The sequence below is a fragment of the Columba livia genome, chromosome 2, assembly GCF_036013475.1.
Source record: "Columba livia isolate bColLiv1 breed racing homer chromosome 2, bColLiv1.pat.W.v2, whole genome shotgun sequence".
Taxonomy (NCBI): domain Eukaryota; kingdom Metazoa; phylum Chordata; class Aves; order Columbiformes; family Columbidae; genus Columba; species Columba livia.
The window spans coordinates 59,396,666-59,413,848 of NC_088603.1; the positions used below are offsets into that span (position 1 = coordinate 59,396,666).

A 17,183-nucleotide genomic window follows, 5' to 3' on the forward strand; every position below is an offset into this window, starting at 1 on the left:
CATATTACAATACAGCATTTTTCTCTACATGCTCTTTTTTGTACCGGTTTTGTCTCCATGTATTCAAATGTCATCAGCCTCCAAGGGACATCACCACAATGGTTTGTTGGGGATAAAGAATAAAATATGAATGAGAAACATTTACTATAACCCTATAGAGAAAATATAGACAGCATAGAATCACCTGTCCCATTTACAATGTAGAGGGATATTTTTGTCTTGTGCTTGTAAATTCACATGAATATTTATTTCCACAGACTGTGGCCTCCTTTCACCCTGAAATCTCTCAAAACATCCATCTATTTTTCTTTTCTTTTGCCCTTTCATTATAATGAAATGAGTTGGCCTGCTAATTCCCTCATTTAAGCATTATTTGAATGGTACAGATGCTTTCCATAGTATTTACAAGACAGTAAATGTGTGCTGATTTCACTCATAATAACCAATGCGCAGAGGGGCTGCTCTTCTCACATTAGGGTTGGTCGGGAAACATAGACTACAGGTTGTAGGTATTAATAATGGCTTTCATGTATTAATCCAAAGTGCTGCCTTTCCTACTTTTGATCATTATGAGTATTTGGTTAGAATTAGCAGAACACTGCCTCTGTTGGGAAACTGCTAATCCTTGTCTCAGTGCTATTGAAATGCACAATGTTTTCTGGAGAAGAAAAGAAATACCCTTCCATACGCTGAAAAAATTGCATATGAGAAAAACTGATAATAAAAACTAACTCCTCCTGCCATTGCAAGCCCACACTGCACATTTGGAAAGGTGCAATTTTGGAAAAGAATGATAAGTTCTTCTAAAAGAAAGAAAAATTCTGTGGCCAAGGTTCTCAGTTGAACTTGGAGATTGATCAACCCAGCACTTTCAAAGACCGCATATCAGGTCCCCAAAAAAGTGGCCAGGTTGTAAATTCGGTGGGAAATTTTGTATGTGTTGCTGGTTTGTGTATCTTTAAGATGCTTTCAGGCACGTCTCTCTGAGGTGCAAATATTTTCCTTATTTTTACTTGTGAACATAACTGTCATCTGAATTCAGCATTTGTTTGTTTAAAAAAAAAAAGACCCACCAAGTTTACTGGACTTGAAATCCAGGAAAACTAGACTACTAACCCCATATTTCAGAAGTATTTTCCACCACTTAGTTCATTTTGATCAAATTGGCCACTTCCATAAATATCCAACAATAGGAATTAGGAACCTATATTCAGGCTTGTGGATATGAAAACTTTTTTCTTGATCCCCTGTTCATAGGGAACCAGTGTACAGTAACACAACTTTGAAGGTGATAAATGTGCTAGGTGGGTTAGAAAGCATGCATGAGCAAATACTATTCAGCATGTCTAACAAACTACTTTTGCTTATTTATAGCAAACTTTTTTTTCTATTTATAAATAACTTTCAAAACAGGCATCATCAATTTTAAATTGTTGGTGTTAGTGTTGAAAATATTAGACATTTGATTTGTACCTTTCTTGCGCCTGCTTTCTTGGTGTTTGTTGTGTATGTATGTATTTCCAGAGTTGTGAAAGAAAGCAAGTTGCCTAGGGCATTGAAGAGCAGCAGCAAAAGTGGTATGAACTGTCCTTTAACATTTCCCTCAGCCTCTCTGGGACCAAAGGGGCAATTGGGCGTCCTTTGCCCAGCTCTACTAAGAAGGTGTGCAGCTGAGTAAATTCCAAAGATTGGAGCTTTTCTCCTGGCAGTGGTTGCTATGCAGTATTTTTGCTTTTTGGGGAATACTGAAAAAGAAACGCACAGAACATACAGACCACTAAAGAGACATGAAAATTAGTGCAGAAAAGTCATGTAGACCGTTGTTGTGACAAAAATGTAACAGCTGATTTTTTATTCCATTTGTGGCTGCTATTAAGAGTTCAAGCTTATAAAACAAAAACAAAACCAAAACAAACAAACAAACTAACAAACAAAACCACTTCTCCCATACAGCCATAAGACTGTGTTTTATCTTTGGAGGCTTTTTGTGGTTAGCACAGACCTTTTGAGCTTTGGCCTTCCAGTTCATATTATCTGATGAAATTCTATGTCAGGTATAATTTATGAGTGTGAATCTTGCTCCCATATCAGACCAGCACACATACCTACGCATGTACACCATGCACCCAGTGGCAGAATTCTCAGCTATTTACACTGTCTCATGCAGAGAGATCATCCTGACAGGGTGTTTCTGTGCTACCGTTTACGGAGCTCAGGAAGCAGATTATGAATCTGAGAGTCAAAATCTGCGTGGAGCTGCTCCGCCTGCTCCAGGAAGAGACCAGGCTGTCGGAGGATACCACCTGCTGCTCCGGCCAGCCTCCAGCCAGCCACCTTCCCCTCCAGCTGCCTCCTGCCCACCTGCCACAAACCCTCTGCTTCTTTTGCACAGTACTAGCTGATGGTTTTGTCCTTGTTTATGAAATAAATCAGTGTCTTTTACAAAGGAAGCAGAAAGTCTCTGTTTTTACTGGGTTTTGTGATTATTGTGGGCCAGCAAGCACACGCACTTATCAGGGGCTGCACACAGTCTTTATTGCAGAGAAGTTAGGATGTGGTTTGAGACATAGCAGTTGTGAGCCACCAGGAAATCAGAGTGAAAGAAAAATGTTGAAGGAAGACTGAGGAATGAGAACTGAGTCCCAGCACTGACATGGGGCAGCACGGCAGAGGGCGAGACGTGGACAGTAAAGATGCATTACTGGCAGAGCAAGGAGCGTCAGGAGATGACACCAGTGCAGCTGTTGCCCTGTGCTGTAGGTCAGACCCTCTGCCTTGGTTCAGTGCAACCTGCCAGATATTATGCAGCACCAATTGCCCTCTGATCTTTCATGGGTGAAGAGTGCAGCTTTCCAGCGATCAGTGTCTGGACAGTCTCTAGAGGCATCTCAGCAGGCTTTGAACTCGCTGTGCCCAATTCCTCAGCCCCAGACCCCACAGCCAGCAGCTTTTAGGAGTACCTCTTGTCTTTAAAAGAATGGCAGGCAGCTACTGCGAGATTGACTGGCAGCACCAGGAAGGGCAGGCTTTCCTTTCTAAAGTGCGGAGAAGAGAAACTGATAAGCAGTTCCCCAAAGGGCCATGGGTGCTCAAGAGAGATATCCATACAATGCAGAGGGATCTACAGCTGTGCTGCAGGCAGTGTCACATAGCCACAGGGGGAACTGCTCCAAAGAAAGCTGCAAGGAAGCCAAGAGTGCAGAGTCATTTGTTTTTTGCAAGCAAGATGGTAAGCCAAAGTCTAGCCTCTGTGTTTGTAAGCTTCTAGCTTTGCATTTTCCTCTTTTGTTATCACTTTTTTTGGATTTGAAAATGAAACTGATAATCAGCTCCCAAAGGGCCATGCGTGCTCAAGAGAGATGAGAACACATTGCAGAGGGATCTACAGCTGTACTACAGGCAATGTCACATAGCCACAGGAGCCTTGCTACTCCACAGAAAGCAGCAAGGAGGCCAAGGCTGACCCTCCTGGGGAAGTCACCTGGCCGTTCCTTACTGCCCTCCTTATGGAAGACAAACTCAGGGGTTGCAGCCTGGCAAGTCACCTACAGCCCCTGAGTAACCAGAGTTGCAGGATGCTTGAAACACGTTCACCAGGAATGACATACACAGGTTGGAGATCTGATATAACTGGGGAGTCTATCCTTTTGGTATTTGAAGAGATGAGAAAAGAAAGATGATCTAAAAAGCTTAACTATTTGTTGATACTTCCTTAGATAAAATGGCAAAACTCATATCCTTTTGCCTTGGCTTTTACGAAAGCTTGTACGCTGCTGCCACCTGATGGAGGATTTTTTAAAGAGGTGGAATAGATCAGGTACCTGGGTGGTGTCAGAACAAAGAGATTTGGATTCTGCAAGTTGCTGAAGTTCAAAGATTATACAAGGAATTTCTGAGGTCACCGATGTCGCCCTTGTAATCATTCTGAAAACCTAGCCTGATTGATTTATTATCAAGTTCCACTTCAAAAAAAATGAATTATAGTGCAGCAATACCATGTATTGTATACAATATTCTTCTTTCTCAAATACAGAGCTGATGGAGGATTGATGTTTGATCTGCCACAGTTCTGCGTGAACTCTAGGAGAAGGAAATAAAATAAAGCAGCCATAAAAGAGAAAGTGGTGTCATTCCTGCTTGTTCTCGATTTGATGTCAATGGGAGAGTTGCAATTGAATCTTTAGAAAGGGTATTATCAGTCCCATATCTGGCTAGCAAAGCTGGCACAGAGCAGCAGTGATAAAGAACAGCAGCCAGTGAACTGAAAGCAATAACACTGCAGACAGGGTGTTTTCTTAAACCGCTCGTCCCAGGAGGTCATCTGTATAAATAATGGCTTTGTTTACTGCAGATATGATATTTTCAGTCACCAGTGGCCATAGTTGATATAGTCGTTCCACTACCATGTGATCCACATTGCAAAAAAAACATGAAATCCCATACTCCAAAGAGCTGGTAGCCCACCTTTGCTTTTGTCTGCATTCACTTAGAAAAAAAAAAGCAAAGGTTGTTTATTTATTTGAGTTCCATTTAAGGAGTACCAGCTGGGTCTGCCGTTAAATATGGTTTGAAAAACAAGCCAGCCCTCTTGTTTTACACCCTGACGATCTTTGATGTCTTTTATTTAGGTAATAAATCAGTGTTTAATTTTATGGCATTACACATTTCCAAGGAGAGTCATTTAGCAGGTCAGTTTTGGTGTAGTGATAAAACTTGGAGTAATGGGATTGAAGCTGCCACCTCTGGCAGCTCATATTGGGCAATACTACAAATCTAAATTCCCTAACATGCATTCAGTTTATATTTAATGAGAGTTATTATATCCCATGTTAATTAAAATGGGATTGTTTATTGCAAGCACTTACAGAGAACTAGCTACAGAGCTGTGGCTGCACATACCAAATTTGGCCTCAGAAGTGCCAAGTGGTATCCCTATGAGACTTTTGTGAAACCAAATTAGGATGAAATTGTAGCTTGTCTTTCACATCACTGGGATCACTATAGGGACATTTGTGCATGTTTATGCCTTTCACAGTGAAAATGACATGCATGTGTCACAGAAAGGAGACTGTCGATCAGGAAACAGTCTGTAAACTCTGATCAGGCTTTCAAGGCTTCACAGCTGTGACACCAAATGTAGCGGAGCACAGGGTAAGACCTAAATTAACTTTTTAAAATTTCTTCAAGTATAGCGCAGATGAGATAATGCCCTAATCCTCTTTCCTCTTGTGACACTTTCTCATTGCTGTAACATGCGGAGAGCTCACTATCAGCCTGCCCACAGGAAGAACTGCTTCCCCCATCTCAGACACACACCACACGGCCTATGTAAGGCTCTGTCAGCTTAATATGTGAGTGATCTGCACCAGCCTCCCCCCGCACAACATCCCAGTTCCAGTTCTGCGTAAGCTGCTGCTGACAGAGCCAGAGAATAGTTGCAGGCTGGTTGGAGAAGTAATGTGGTTGAAATGGTGTGGGCCAAGTAGGTAAGACAACCTCTCTCCAGTTGTGCAACAATCTAGCAGTGACATGAGAAACAGTAACAAGGCTATAAAGTAAAAAACCCAAACAAAAAAGGAAACATATTAGCAATGTGCATAGAAGGCACCATCAGCTGACGTGCTCTGTGGATCAGTGTTCAAACTTCTTATATGATGGAGGTCAGAGAAATAGGCAATGTGATACAGAGAGAAGCGCTTTTGTCTAACGTTGCATCTGGAGCCTGGGTTGGTCAGATACAAAAAGAAAATTTCAGGCCTGTAGCAAAAACACTGAATATAACATAAATACCAGATAAATGCTGTTACATCATCTAACTACTGTTGCTGTATCTTCTGACAAGTTGGAGAAATCACTAGTGCCCAGAAACTGCTGGGAAGAGAGGCACAGCCAGCCAACTGTTAGGACCCTGTCTGAGCAAGCAGTAAAGCCACAAGTTGGCTCTTCTTTATCTACATAACAACTTCCTAATTTTTAACTACCACCTGAGATTTAATTTTTGACTTCAAGAAAAACTAGAGTGTTTCTGGTGTTTGTGAACATGCCTGTCAGATAGATACCCACTCAAAATCCTAAATTTTATCTTAACGAACAGAAGCACTCTGGCCTTGGTTCTGCATCCAGGCACTGAGGTGTAGGGCTGGTGATTTGCGAGCAGAAGCTCTCCAGCACAACCTTCCCATATCCAGCACTAAGACAGACTCTTCATGTTGTGCTGCATTCTTGTTATTTAGATAATACTCACTTGGCAGAAGTTTGTTAGTGTGTATAGTGCTGCATTGCACCTTGTAAACTTAACAAATGCCTTTTTTGACCCTCTTAAGTGGGGCTGGTCTGGCTCAGATTCAGCCTTCCTATTACACTATAATGAAAATCTTAATCTTGGTCCTCCCTTCTCAGACTGTCAATAGGCAGCCTCTAACCAGCATTGCATGTTTCCTGTGTGATCATCGCCAACAGACACAACGAGGCTCCTGATAGTGAATCTTGGTGATATCAAGTCTGTGCATGTGATGGTGGTTCATCTTCTCAGTCATCTTAACACTGTTTGCACTGTTTGCTTAAGAACACACTGAACAGAGCATTTGGCTTCAATCATTGCTCGCTCTGATTTGGGGATGCTTCACCTGATCTGCTGTTGCACTGTGTTTATAGCCATTTGTTTCTGAATTTGCTATGCATTCTTTGGGAGCTCAAAATCCAAATAAATACAGATTAAAGTTGAGGAGGAGGAACCAAATGGAACTCCGTTTTTGCAATGAAGGAAAAACAGACACCCATGTTGTATTATATTGCCTCAGTGTAAGTGTGCAGTTTTAATATGTATGATTGTGTATGTACATCAATATTTGTCAGTAATCTAGGATCTTCTTGGTTTTCTCTAGATATAATACTTACTCTTATATCTCTTCAGTGATAGCACTCTCAAAGACAGTTAATATAGTATCACATAAAAACAGTCATTCTCCACCCGTATTCCTGCTGCTTCTTCTCCCTTCCTCCTTTATTCTCCTTCCCTGAAAACGAAAAATCCCAAACAAACACGGAAGAATAAAGAGTACTAATTAAAGAGAGATTCAAATTTGATTTTTCTTGGAATGTGAATGAAAGGGCTATCCAGCAAAGTGTTAGCAAAAAATCATCTCAGAGCTCAGTCTCACCTTGTCATTTCTGATTTCATTACCGAGTTTCTAGCAGAATGGTTGAACCTGCAAAATGTCCTTTCTCTCCCATTTGCTGAGCACAGTAAGCCAGCTGCTGCGAGTCCCGAGGCGATGGGGGCTGGAGAATAGGGTTACAGCAAAGAGAATTACTCCAGCTGCATCTAAAAATGTATTAATTCTGCAGAGAGGGGGTGACATGTCCTGCTTCAGAACAGGGCTGATTGGCTTTTCTAAAAAAAAAGGTCATGGCTCAGTGAAAAGCTCAAACACTCACAGAAAGGAAAGAACCATGTTTGTAGTCTTCATATGAGTGGCCTAAGAACAATTCTGTCCATAAATATTTGTTTATAAAAGTACACAAGTAGCAGAATCTGAAAGCTTATTTTGCAGATTAAACCTTTCTCGCCAGTTGTTGTTTTGTTGTTTTCTTTTTCTCATAGGATGAGTAATTATGTGATTTCTTTAGCTTTTACTTGTGATATTACGATAGCACTGGTTATATATTTGCTGAGCAAAATCAGTCTGCCTTGACAAGTGCATATCTGCATTATTTCCTTTAAGAGACACGATGGCACAAGGGTATGTTCTTCAGTTTCAATGCCTGTTTCAACTATTTGCCCCATCAAAGGGCAGAGGAATGTAAAAGCATCACACCAAGGTTTAGCATTTATTTACGTTTTTGCTGACTATGCAACATTGTTAGCAGCCTCTCCCTTCAGGGAAATAAAAGCTGCAGGTTACAAAATCTTTAGTTTATCGAATATTATGTTACATGCTATGTTATATGTTATGTCCTATGTTATATCTGGTCTTGCTATTCTCCAAGTCACATCTAAATCAATTTTTCAATTAACTGAAAGAGCAAACATCATCTAAGTCAGCAGATAAATTTATGGTTAAAAGATTATTATGTGCAGAGTCATTTGTTTTTTGCCCTGTCAAAGCAAGATGGTAAGCCAAAGTCTGGCCTCTGTGTTTGTAAGCTTCTAGCTTTCCATTTTCCTCTTTCGTTACCACTTTTTTTGGATTTGAAAATGGATATCAGTGGGAATTTTTTGTATGTCCCCTCCTACCCCATCCACACATCTATAAATTTTGGCTTGAAAAAGAATGAAAAACATACTTTAGTCAGTTCATCATTTACCTACAGGCTAGTACAATCTGGTAACCAAACTCATCTTACTCCTATGTCATCACCTAAGTAGAATGCTTTTCAAAAATAAAAATTAGTAGAATTGTGTCCCAAATTTTACTTTAAGAAAAGATTGATTTCTTTTTTTAATGAGATTAACTAGTGTTTCATTGCATAAAAAAGATTACTCTTTAAAATGGATAGGACATATTCTGCTACTAATTATAGAGGCAAATCAGGAAAGGTACATTGACCTCAGTAGCTTTTAGTCCTTCTGCAACTTAAATAGGCCACTGCTATAAAATCTCTTCAGCTTATCCAACCTGTTTAGTGTTATGAGGAATTTTATCAGACGCTGCCACAACTGAAGAGAGAGATCTTTAGAATTAAAAGCCAGGGGGAAAAAGTATCCATATGCACACAAAGCTTTGAAGGGCTTTTTAAAGCTCTGTAGAGATTGCCTGCTCAAGCTATATAACAACATGGCAAGCACAGCTTTTCCTCCTGGACATAAAGCCTAATGCCCAGTTTTGTGTTTACCTTAACTCCTGTGAGCAGCTTTAGCAGACCAGCCTCTCAAAGTGAAAGATTAAACCTTTTCTCCTTTTTCCATGAGTTTTAATCTCAAGGAAAACAGAAATCAAAATTATTGAAAAGGCAACATGAAGAGTCACATCTAGCCACGGAGGGTAATAAACAAGTATGGAAAGCTTTAGATAGTGACATGTTCTGATGTTACTTTTGTTCCAAGGTGGCTTAATCACAGGTTTATGCACAAAAAGAACCCAGACTTTGAACAACTATAATGGGCTTGCTGCCAGCAAACATCATAACTGAGTGCTGCTATCAGCCCTTCAGAAGGAAAAGCAGGAAAAAGGCAAAAAGGAAAAGTTCTTGTCCTTCTAATAAGCTTGGCATGTGAACGTGCCTGTCAGAAAGATACCCACTTGAAATCATAAACTTTATCTTAACACATCTGTACATGCTCCAGTGGTCTCAGTGCACCCACACAGCTCAAGTGCTTCCATCTCCAGGGTTAGCACTGGTTTTGTTCCAAGGCATTTCTTCACTTACGTCAATGTTTCCTTAGAGAAATGTTGCCTTTGTTTCTGTCTTTCAGGGATTTTCATCAAGAACAGAGGCTGTCATGCAACCACAAATTCCTGTTAAATTAGGTGGTTTCCCTAAATCAGATTCTGAGTCACATCAGTTTCTGTGCACCCAGGTTTTTCCTCCAAGGATGTCTTTTAAATGTGTATTTGAAGTCTCAGTTTATCCAATACGGGCAGATTTTGGGCCCTTTGTGCCCTTATGCGACTTAAGATTGCGATTCACAAAGACTATCTTTTCCCAATGAAGAAAAATTTAAAATCCAGTGTCAGAGTACAGCTCTTCCCTCTGGCAGAGAAAGAAAGACTTTGTAGATCAAACAAGTACACCTCTGGTGTCAAGCAGCCCAGCTTCTTCACAGCTTGTGAGTACTTTCTTATTTAGACCAAATACAGACCAAAGCTGCCCTTCTTTAATATAGCCTGAACTCAACACCAAATGCCTGATCTAGTAGCCGTGACAGTAAGCACAACTGTGATGTTCCCTTTCAAAAAGTTTAGATCTGCCATAGCATATATTTCTTTATTTCTCTGATAAATGGAGTCCTAAGGAGCCTTCAGCTTTGTACTGTGTGATATCACAACTCATAGAGTGGCCTCCAGGACTCAAGCAGAGCCTGAGTAAAACTCACCAGCAATCTTCAAAGATCAAAGTAATTTGTTAAATTTATTTATATTTATATTTATATTGAAAAGACATGATGCAATGTGATGGCTATCTTGGTCATCACAAGATAATTACACTAATGCAGGGTTACAAAACACTGTGAAGAAACTTATACTTCTTAACACAGTGAAATATTTGTCATCTTTGCTTTTTAAGTGTTGATAGATCTTTTATTTAAGCGCATATATATTTTTATCCATAAATTATGTTGCCATATTGGTATGTTGCTATTCAAGCAGGCAGAACAATGTTAAGAATTGTTTTCTCTATTTTCGATATGTTTTGACACTCATTTAATAACCTTACAAAACTGCAATGTGTTTGGATAATGTGAAAGGTAAGAAGTAAATTTATGGAAAATTATTGTCAACACTTGTATCACAGTAGTGTGTTCCAATTCCAGACAAGTTCAGTATTCTGCTTCGAGGGACAGCCTAAGATTGTAACTGTATTTCACCACATATGTTGACAGTCCTACAATATCAAGATTCAAAAAGACCTTATAAAGGAAAAGAGATAAGAGGTATTTTCTTCACCTCAGAGATCTTGGACGCTGAAGCCATAAGCCATAAACAATTTGGCCACGGTTGTCTATGAGAAGAATGTCAGAACCAAGAAATTGAATGTAGGATTTCCGAATTATGGCACAGTGCCTTTACCCCAAGTCATCCTTCCATTTCAGATCTTCGTTGCAAGAGGTTCCTTTTGTGTTCTGGAAATCTAGTTTCAGATGTACGTGCTTTTCCCACTTTGTGCCATGCTTCGTAAAGCATCTTAAGGCAGCTTTTCTCTGCAATCTTTTATTATTATATGCCAGCTGAAATATTCCTTTACAAGTCCAAATTTCTGGATGACTGTTTAGTAGAGAGACATTTGGCACTGAAAAATCTAGAATAGGAGGGCAGGTATGAGGAAGGAAGTAAGGAAGGAAGGAAGGAAGGAAGAAAGGAAGGACAGAGAAAGAAATATCTTTGTTTCTTTTTGAGACATCTTTTTCACATTTAATTTTCTCTTTCATTGAATATTGTTTTGGCTGAGATGGAAAACATTTGGAAAGTGCTTGTTAAAATAATGCTCTCAGATTTGTATAAATTGAGTGTAATGCCATAAACAGTAGAGATATGCCAGAATTATGTGCATGAGGTCAGAATCAGATCTGTAGATGTAGGGGAGTGTTTTGCTTCCATAAACCATTTTCCTACTGAAATTCTAATTTCATTTCAATTTTTTAATGAGTTTGATTTCCTTGTCATTTTTGTTCAAGCCAGAACCTGGGGGTCTATGTTTTGGTTTGTTTCATTTGTTTGGTTGGTTTTGGTTTTGGTTTTTTTCTGGTCATTGTTCATAATTTCACAGAATAGTTGAGGTTGAAAGGGGTCTCCAGAAAAGTTAAACCTTTAAAACGGGTTATTAATACAATGGGAGTTTTTTAAATGCAAAAGCTAATGATATTGTGTTGGGTAGTGCTATGTGTAAGTCTTTCTTATATATCTGTTAACTCTGTTTGATTTGATCTTCATTAAATTCATAAGGGCATTTTTAACATATATAAATTCATTTTAGATTCTCAGTCTCAGTGCTGCTACCACTCAATAATTTTATGACTTGCTGCAACAGGAGTGCAATAGATCTCTTCTTCTCTCTCCATGCAATGACCTATTTAGTCTAAAAAATTTTAGTTACGGTTCTTGTTTAGATTTTCTATTACACTACATGTATTTGTGTGCATCACCGACAAGGTATTGGAAGAGTAACTAGTAAATAACTGCTCAAAGCTGTAATTCTACAGTGAGCTCATCTCAGTAGTTTTGACCATGTAACTTTACTCTGATAATAATATTAACAATGGCACTAATGGTCAAGTTAAGACTAAAAAAGGAGTATAAAAGGAGTATGGCTAGGCACAAGGCTCTAGGGGACCACTTGATACAGGAAACTTTTCTTTCTAAGCTGAAATTTTCTAAGTACTCTTTCTTTGCATTCGTGGATTTAGAACTGAGATAATGTAAAATCTAGTAAGATCACAGTAAGATCTTTGGGCACAGTTATAGTCGTAATGAGTTATTTTAAAGGTAAGGTACAGGTAGCAAATGCAAGAAAGACTCAGATGCAACCAAGTGAGACATTTCTCTGCCATGGACAATACAGAAATAAATCATAAAATTACTTTTCAAAAACCCTCTTGCAAAGTCTGATATTAGAGACTGAAGGAGAAAAGGCTAGGTCAGCATAGGCTTATCAAGGATTATGTCTAGGGCCAGAGCAAATAAAACAATAGATGTTGTGGCCAAAACTTCAGTTTATGGGCTGGAATGATACTGTAATGTAGACTCCACTGTTTTTTCTGAACTCCTAGAGCAGTCTAAGACTGGGAGGCCAAGAAGGTGTTAAGCCGTAGGCTGTTTGGATTCAGCACAGGATGTCCACCTGTAGAACTGAAATTCTCAACAAATGGTCTTAATTGACGGCCTAGATAGTATAAATAGCAACCATCAGTAAAAATGACTTGTCTAGAAAATATGGGAAGTTGGACCTGGGATAATATTACAGTGAAATAAAACTGGAGTGGCACCATGAGAATGAAGATTATAGTTTTACTCCTTAATTGTAGGTTTAATGTATATCTTAAATATTTCTTAATTTCTGTGGAATGGGGATTGGAAAATGAACAAAGGATTCATTAAAAATATATTTCTATGGATAAGCAGTAGAATTCAGCACCTGCTGAATTAAATTAATACTTCAAGCAAATGGTTTAAGCCACGGGTTTCATCAAAGCTCAGAGGACTGTGATTCATCAAAGGACCTAGTCATATCTTGTGAGTTAAATATTCTCAGATGTAGTTCAGAAGGCTCTGAAATCCAACCACTAATAGAAGATCAAGCAAAATACTTTGATTATCTTTGTGAATAACAGGTAATTTTGGAATCAATGACATGAAGAATAGTTAATGTGCTACATCAGGACTAAATTGTATCTTACATTTTAATTCTGAAGAACACTTTCTGTTATGAAAGTGGAGCTGGTCAAGGAGAACACAAATCAGGTGGCCAAAGAGCCAGGACACTGAGACCAGATCCATAGCCAAGCACCAGTGACTTTGAAGGCACACATTGAAGCAGGAATGTCACCCTAAGCAGAGAAACATTCCTCCAGAAATGAGAAAATGTAGAGGGGAAGAGCTGCATAGAGATTGCCCAGCACATCCTTCTTACAAAAAAGTCATGCCAAGGATAGCAAATGGGAATGACAACAGTAGAAATGGTTATTGGACCATGTTGTCCACAGGGTGTTGGGCCAGTGCAATGCCTCTATGCTTCTACTGAACTCTAGAGCTGCATCTCAGTATTTACATGTCTAGTCAAGGATCTGGAGAACAGAAAGGAGGGGTCTGAGAACTACACTTCCCTGCAGTTCGCCTCCACAGTATAGGGAATAAATTTAGCACCATAGAGGAACCAAACTGTTAAGAATGGACGTTGTTTTCATACCTCATTGTCCTTGTGTCTTTGTCTTAGATCTTGCACAGTCATATGCTGAGCATATGATGATTATGCCCTATTACAAGATGGGAATGGTAAGCTGTTGCAATTGCTTTGCACAGCTATGAACACCCACCAATACCTACAAGGCAATAGAGGATCAGATCCTCATAGTAACATGGTTTGTGGACAACAGCAGGTTCCTGTATTTAATGTTTACCATTCTGGCGTCATGGCATGGTTCCCACACACTGCATTGACTGTGGCACAGGGGTGATCAAGCTGATGTTTGCAGGTCAGTTATTGTTTAAAAAAATTCCCTTGAAAGGACACCACTTTATATGCATCATTAAATCTCCATCAGTACATTACACAGCTCCAGGTTGTAAACCATGGCCAATCAGGACCTTTCATTCTTTAGATGGATGAAAGTAATGATGCCAGCAGTGACAGGGTATGCATTGTGATTAGGCATTGTGACCTGGAGGCAAGACTTTTGAGAAATGATCTTCCAATGATTTCAAGTAGCACAGCAGGTGCTGGAAACTTTTCTGCCTCACTGTAGTCAATTTCATTGACTCCAGCACTTCATTGATAAATGAGGTTGAACTTTTCCCTCACTCAGCAAATATAGAGACTGGCAGAGTAAAGCAAAGTTTAGCATCTGTGTTTATATCCATTGATCTATGTCTTGTGTTACATCACTTGAGAATCTTTATGAAAACAGATAATTTATAATGGGAAGAGATAAACTGCTATCCATTTTACTGCAAACTTAATGTAAGATGTTTTATGTCCTTCATTACTGACCATAGTACTCAAGTTGATCCCAGATAATAGGGCAGAGACTCTTCCATTTCTAAATAAGCAATTTAGGCTAGCCTGCATTTGTAATTCCTGAAAGACAGTTACATTCTCCTCAATATTTTGTTCTGCATAAACAAGTTTGGGACTGTGTGAAAAGGTGACAAATTCTGTAATGAGATCACCCATTGTCACTGAAGCAGCTTGCATGCAGTGCTTCCGGCATTTTCAGTAAAAGAAGAGGTGGCAAAGGAGCATGTGTGGAGACCAGACAACCTTCCCAAAACTGGAGAAGGCAAGGGCATCAGTGGAAGACCACCACCAAAGTGCACAGAGTCAGTTATCCTTTTCAGGATCTAACTTTCAGAAAAGATGCTTGCAATAAACTTCTAGAAGAGAAGCCTCAAGGAATTACTTCGAGTTTGAGGTGAGATATGGAAATCAAAGAGGTTACAAACCATAAGCACAGTTTTAAATTCAAATGTGCTTTCTTGTTTGCTTGCATCCGAACATATTGATCTCTTCCTGCCTTTGAAACTTGAGACCTCTCCTCCAAATCCTCCTGCAAAGCCTCTTGCAAATCCTAACAAAGGCAGACTCTGAGCCAAATTCTAACAGATTCCCTCTGTCTCTCAGGTTTCTTAACACTCCTGTTCTTTAGAGGAACCAGTTGTAGCTAGATCAGCTAAACCATGCTGTGACAAACAGGTATTGGAAATTCTTGAAGTTTGTAGGAGATAGATAACTTCTTGTCACAGGTACACAGTGAGCCAACTAGGAAAGATGCCTTCCTAGATTTGTTGTTTGTGAATAGAGGACTCATGGGGGATGTGATGCTAGGTGGCTGTCTTGGTCACAGTGATCATGAAATGAGTTTAAAATTTCGGTGTAATGAGAAAAAAGGACAGCAGAGTTGCTACATTGGTCTTCAGGAAAGCATACCTTAAGCTATTCAAGGAACTATTTAGGACACTACCCTGGCAATCTACTTTTGAGGGCTTAGTAGTCCATGAGTGCCAGTCAGTCTTGAAGAACCACCTTTTAAAAGCACAGGAGCAGGCAATCCTCATGTGTCAGAAGTCAGGCAAGTGGGACAGAAGACTCAGTTGAGCAGGGAACTCCTCGTGGAGTTTAAGAGGAGAAAAAAAAATGTATGATCTCTAGAAGCGAAGTCAGGCTTCACAGGAAGAGTACAGAGCTGTGGTTCATTCATGCAGGGAGAAGATGTGAAAGGCCAAAACTCAATTAGAGTTGTACCAGCCCAGTGTTGTTTCAGGTAACAAGAGCTTTTTTCAATATGTTAATAGCAAGAGGACATCTAAAGAAAACATTGGACTAATACTTGTTGAAGGTGGTTACCTGACCAATAGGGATGAAGAAAAAGCAGAGGCACTCAATGTGTTTTTTGCCTCAGTCTTTAATAATATTGATAGACCTTGCGCTGCCTGATCCCGTGAGTCAGAGGACCATGATTGCGAGAACAGTGACTTTCCATTTGTGGACACTGAAATTGTAAGGGACCAGTTGTATCAGCTGAGTGTTTGCAAGTCCATGGGGCCTGATGGAATACAAACTAGAGTGCTGAAGGAGCTAGCAGATATTATCACAGGACCCCTCTCAATCATCTACCAAAAGTCTTGGGGGTCAGGGGATGCCCCCACTGACTGAATGGTAGCCAGCGATATTCCAGTGGGGGAAGACCCAGGTAATTACAGACCTATTAGTCTAAACTCAGTTCCTGGAAAAAATATGTGGAAGACTATACTGAGTATTATTGAAAGGTGTTTGAAGAATAAGGTGATTGTCAGGCAGAGTCAGCATGGATTCACAAAGGGAAAGCCCTCTTTAACCAATTTGATATCCTTCTAAGACAGGGTCACCTGTGTAGAGGATGAAGGGAAGACAGTGGATGTAGTTTCACTAGATCTTAGTAAGGTTTTTGGTACTGTCCCTCACAGCATCCTTCTGGACAAATTGTCCAGCTATGAGTTGAGCAGGTGGACAGTGCACTGGGTAAAGACTGGGTGAAGAAGTGGCTGAACAGCAGGGCTCAAAGTGTTGCAGTGATTTCAGCTACACACCTGTCTGGTGACCAGTCAGTAGCAGCATTCCTCAGGGCTAAACTCAAGGGCCAGTGCTGTTCAGTCTTTATCAATGATCTGGATGCGTGAGTTGAAGGCACCCTTAGGAAATTTGCTGATGATACTAAACTGGGAGTAGCTGTTGACTCTTGTGGGACAAGAGACCTTGCAGAGGGATCAGGATAGATTGGAGCATTGGGCAATCATCAATGGCATGAAATTGAGCAAGAACAAAGGCCAGATTCTGCACCTGGGACAGAGTGATGTTGGGCAAAAGTCAAAACTGGGAGAGGAGTAACTGGAGAGCACCCTGCAAAAGGGGTCTGGGGTGCTAGTTGACAGTGGGCTCATCAGGAGTCACCAGTGTGTCCCTGGCAGCCAACAGGGCAAACTGCATCTTGCAGTGCATCAAACACAGCGTAGCCAGGTGGTCAAAAGACGTGATTATCTTGCTGCATTTAGCACTGGTGTGGCCTCACCTTGAGTATTATATGCAGTTCTGGTCCCCACCATTGAAAATAGGCATTAAGGCATGAGAATACATCCCAAGGAAGTCCTTTTCCTTTCCTTTCCTTTCCTTTCCTTTCCTTTCCTTTCCTTTCCTTTCCTTTCCTTTCCTTTCCTTTCCTTTCCTTTCCTTTCCTTTCCTTTCCTTTCCTTTCCTTTCCTTTCCTTTCCTTTCCCCTTTCCTTTCCTTTCCCCTTTCCTTTCCTTTCCCCTTTCCTTTCCTTTCCCCTTTCCTTT

At 40.1% G+C, this 17,183-nt stretch overlaps 1 protein-coding gene across 5 annotated transcripts in view; it reads left to right on the forward strand.

Moving 5' to 3' along the window:
* CNTNAP2 (contactin associated protein 2) overlaps positions 1 to 17,183 on the forward strand; it is a 1,147,495-nt gene that overhangs the window by 988,130 nt on the left and 142,182 nt on the right. The gene's annotated exons all lie outside the window — the stretch shown is intronic.